The sequence below is a fragment of the Conger conger genome, chromosome 1 (genome assembly GCF_963514075.1).
Source record: "Conger conger chromosome 1, fConCon1.1, whole genome shotgun sequence".
Taxonomy (NCBI): Eukaryota; Metazoa; Chordata; class Actinopteri; order Anguilliformes; family Congridae; genus Conger; species Conger conger.
The window spans coordinates 4,442,806-4,447,805 of NC_083760.1; the positions used below are offsets into that span (position 1 = coordinate 4,442,806).

Sequence of the window (5,000 nt, forward strand, 5' to 3'; positions counted from 1 at the left end):
CGACCTTCCAGGTCTCAGTCATATACCTTAGCCACTAGGCTACAGGCTGCCCCAGTCATGTACCTTAGCCACTAGGCTACAGGCTGTCCCAGTCATATACCTTAGCCACTATGCTACAGGCTGCCCCAGTCATGTACCTTAGCCACTAGGCTACAGGCTGCCCCAGTCATGTACCTTAGCCACTAGGCTACAGGCTGCCCCAGTCATGTACCTTAGCCACTAGGCTACAGGCGGTCCCAGTCATATACCTTAGCCACTATGCTACAGGCTGCCCCAGTCATGTACCTTAGCCACTAGGCTACAGGCTGCCCCAGTCATGTACCTTAGCCACTAGGCTACAGGCTGCCCCAGTCATGTACCTTAGCCACTAGGCTACAGGCTGCCCCAGTCATGTACCTTAGCCACTAGGCTGCAGGCTGCCAATATTACTTTATGCAGGAGGTGTTTTGTAATAAAGAATGGATACATGTATTTCTTTTTTGCCTCCCCCCGCTGATGTGCCCCAGTATGGCTGTGCTGCTCTGACCTATTTTGTATTTTATTTTTTATTTTTTTGAATCGTCTAACTTTATTAGCTGCTGCCTCTCAGGGCAGCTGACAGGCCGTCGGCCCAGAATAGCGCTTCCCCTGCAGAACGGCCTGTCTCCGCGTTCCTGCCGTCAGCCTCTCTGGGAAGTTATGTGACTTAGCACGCTAATCTCCGGCTAAATCAAAGATCAATTTCACCCTTCCAATGAAGCCTAAAGGTAGGCTTTATTACAGGAATACGCATGTCAGTTTCACCATTTTTTTTTCCGCTTGACGATTGTCTGCTGTCTCGTGGAGATGTGTCGTGCCTCTCGTTGTGGCTGTGACTGGTTATTAGTATCCTTGTCAGACCTGGGTCAAATACGTAAGTGCTTGGATTCAAATACTTTTCTGTACTCGATTGATCTTGCCTGGTGCAGCTGAGCCAAACAAGAGGACCAGAAAGCGGGGTTTACTCTTTTTGAGGGTATTTTATAGGTTACAAATACACCAGGCAAGCTCAGCAAAGTGTAGAAAAGTATTTGAATCCAAAACAATTTTGTATCTGACTCAGGTCTGCTCCTGGTGATCAAGCTGACCACTGACAGGTAAAACAGGTTTGACACCTGGCAGTGCTGAATGTCCATGTCCAACATACCCCTCAGCCAATGGTAGGGTGGCCATCTGCCCGGCTTTAGGCCGGTCGGTCCAGTTTTGGAGAGTACACTAAAGCCTACTTATGTTTTATAGTTTTGGGGGGAATTTTCTGTTTTTATTCTGGCTCTGCTGAATCCTGCAAAGGGTCCTCCATTTTGGGATTGTGGAGGTGACCGCCCGAGCCAATGGCAAGGCTTTCAGTGTAGCACAGACAGTGTTGCCGTTGTTGTGGTCAGCTGAGGGATTCTGTGTGTGATTCTCGGTTCGTGAGTAGAGGTGTAGTGTAGTGGCCAGGGTGCTTAGTTTGTAATTCTGACATTTTGGGCTCAGTTCCCAGGTACAGCACTACCTTTGTACAGTTACATAACATACTTCACCTGCGCTACTTCAGTAAAAAATGCCTGGGGGGGAAAAATATAAATATCTAGAAGATGATTGGCTTGGTTCTGGCAGTGTGACAGGATTAAATTGCATTTCCTCATTAGTGCAGAATGGACTACATTCCCCAGGGTTCTCTGCTCCATTCAGGATAAAACCGTATTTCCTCATTAGTGCTGCATGAACTACATTCCCCAGGGTGCCCTGCTCCATTTTTTTGCAATGCCCTTCTATATTACTGTTGTGCTCAATGGGCCAAGACCAGGCTTTTTGAAGCTCACTTCCTGGTCTTGTTGAGAGATTTGCTCTCGAGCATTAGTGCAGTTCACCCTAGTAATAGGTCTTGCAACCATGCACAGCTCAGGAGGTAAGAACAGTCTTCTGTCAGTCGGAGGGTTGCCGGTTCAATCCCGCCCTGGGTGTGTTGAAGTGTCCCTGAGCAGGACGCCTAACCCCCTACTGTTCCTGAAGAGCTGATGGGTGCCTTGCATGGCGGCCAATCACCGTTGGTGTGTGTGAATGTTGGATGAGAAGCATCAGTTGTACAGCACTGTATCAGTCAGTGGTAACAAATGCCCCAATAATTTCTTCCCACAACAACTTATAGTCACAGCAGGAGGGTATTTCACGAAGCTGGCTAACGGAGTAAAGCCAGACTTCTCTGCTGAGTACAACCCGGAACAGCTATTTGTACTTCAGCCTAGTTTAGTATGTAATGATATATTCTCATATACAATCATATTACCCTGTTATTATGCCTTGTTTCACATGCTCCTTGCCATGAGTTGGCAATACAAATGCAAATTCTGTCATGCCAGTAAAGCACTTTGGAATTTGAGTCAGCCGGCTGCATGAAATGCCTCCCAGGAGTTGTTTCTTTCTCAAGTGTCTACCCTTGTGATTTGTCAAGTTGTTGTGTCATTGCTACAATATTTGGATGGACAAATCAGGGTCCTTATTTTGCATCACTGTTGAGTCACTGCACATAACTTGGGGGTAGGGGGGGCGGGGGTGTGGAGGTTTGTGGAATCTCATGTTTTTAGTGGACAACCCCACCCCTGCCTGGACTTCATGACCATATAAGGGCCACTCCTCTACTCCTCCTCTCCTCCACCCCTCCACTCCTCTACTCCTGCTCTCCTCTACCCCTCTACTCCTCTACTCCTGCTCTCCTCTACTCCTCCTCTCCTCCACCCCTCAACTCCTCCACTCCTCTACTCCTCCTCTCCTCCTCTCCTCCACTCCTCCACTCCTCCACTCCTCTACTCCTCCTCTCCTCTACTCCTCCACTCTTCTACTCCTCTACTACTCCTCTCCTCCACCCCTCCACTCCTCCACTCCTCTACTCCTCCTCTCCTCCACTCCTCCACTCCTCCACTCCTCTACTCCTCTTCTCCTCCACTCCTCCACTCCTCTACTCCTCTACTCCTCCTCTCCTCTACCCCTCCACTCCTCTACTCCTGCTCTCCTCTACTCCTCTTCTCCTCCACTCCTCCACCCCTCCACTCCTCTACTCCTGCTCTCCTCTACTCCTCCTCTCCTCCATTCCTCCACTCCTCCGCTCAAGTGAATTCTCTTCTCCGGTATTTGTTTGACTTCTTACGGTGAAAGGAGACCAGCCCAGTTTTCCAAGAAGGTCTGTTTGTTTATAGAGCGCCTCCCACACAGCCGTGGGTCTCTCTCCTTTCTCACGCTCACCTCTCGTCTGCCGCGCTCTCTGTGACATTTATTCATTTATTTCTCCGTTGGTTTATCCCTTGTTTAACCGGTAAGACTCACGGAGAACTTCAGGCAGCAGAAACACACATGAGGTTTCAGATTAAGCATTTTAAATAAAAATCGGTAATTGTTTCAGCTCTTTGGGTTAAGAACTGTGGTACACGGATCCGGGGCTTGTATCATGAAGTGGGATGACTGAGTTAACTGGATAAATGCATTGAGTTACTGAGGATTACTGAGTTAGTTGGAGTACAGTAATGGAGGAGAGAGCAGCAGCTAGAGTATAGTAATGGAGGAGAGAGCAGCAGCAGTAATGGAGGAAAGAGCAGCAGTAATGGAGCAGCAGCAGTAATGGAGGAGGGAGCAGCAGTAATGGAGGAGAGATCAGCAGTAATGGAGGAGCAGCAGCAGTAGTAATGGAGGAGGGAGCAGCAGTAATGGAGGAGAGATCAGCAGTAATGGAGGAGAGATCAGCAGTAATGAAGGAGGGAGCAGCAGTAATGGAGGAGCAGCAGTAATGGAGGAGGGAGCAGCAGTAATGGAGGAGGGAGCAGCAGTAATGGAGGAGCAGCAGTAATGGAGGAGGGAGCAGCAGTAATGGAGGAGCAGCAGTAATGGAGGAGCAGCAGCTGCTCCGGCTCTTTGTTTAGTGCTGAGAGGGTGTTGCTGCAGACGGGACGTGGGCCATCTGCTGCGGCTCTGAATGGAGCATTGATCTCACAGACGCTCCTTCTCATGAGCCTGTTCTCTCCCCCAAAAGCATCCTGGGAGAATGAACACCCCTCACCCAGTTCTCTCTCTGTCTCACCACCCCCCCCGTCCCCCGCTCCTACAGGTCCACCCGTACGCAGGGAGGGTTCTCCCCCTGTGACCTCCACCATGTCGCTGCAAAACTGCCAACGTCTCGACCGATGTCTGCACACTGCAAAAACCGAAGAATAAGTCCATCTCAACAAGTATTCCTATCTTATATTTAGACTTAAACTCTTAGTTTGATTCATTTTTGGCTAAATAAGACAAAAAAAACAATTGCCAGGGGTATGAGACTTTGACTAATTTCAGGATCTGACAGTGGGGTAAGAAAATATCACGTGTCAAGCAAACAGTAGCAAACAAGCTAATATTTTCTACCTCAGAGAATAAATGAGATTTAAAAGATACGATTTAAAGTCTCACTACAAGGCAAAAAAACGCTGGTTGTGACTTGTTTTTTGTCATGCCCCGGTTCAGTTCAGTTCACTTACTGTACGATTCTCTGGATAGGAGTCTCTGCTTATAACTAAAACCTAATTGCAAAATGTTACCGTAGAATATCGAAACCTCTTCAGATCTGGTGTATGAATACAAGGATCCGTTTCACACAAGCTGTTGTTTTTTTCCATCTGATAAAACGTCTCATGACTGCAAGTCTAATTTGTGTGGAATTTGATTTTGTCTGTCTCAGGGGATTAGTGAAAATATGACCCATAACGGGATTACGTATGACAGTAGACATTTTGGCTCATAACACATTTGAACATAGCCTCAACGAGTGCTGCTATTTATCCATTTTGGGTGAAATTAAATCTGGATATGCCCGGCCAATTATATTTCATCATCTACTCAAACCTTATCTGACTTGTATTGGTAGCATGGGATGGCAGACATTTTGTTCACATTAAGTCATCGTTTAGTCCACTATTGTCCGTCCTGGTGAGGAAAACAACCTTCCATTCTGCTTTGTATCTTCCAGCGCTTTT

The 5,000-nt window shown here is 47.6% G+C and overlaps 1 long non-coding RNA gene across 1 annotated transcript in view; it reads left to right on the forward strand.

Annotated features, from left to right (window-relative positions):
• The first annotated feature begins 611 nt into the window (after positions 1-611).
• Positions 612-5,000, forward strand: part of LOC133121415 (uncharacterized) — a 6,103-nt gene continuing 1,714 nt past the window's right edge. Inside the window, exons 1-2 of the long non-coding RNA XR_009708002.1 lie at positions 612-746; positions 4,097-4,217. This is a non-coding gene — a long non-coding RNA (uncharacterized LOC133121415). The remainder of the gene's footprint in view (positions 747-4,096; positions 4,218-5,000) is intronic.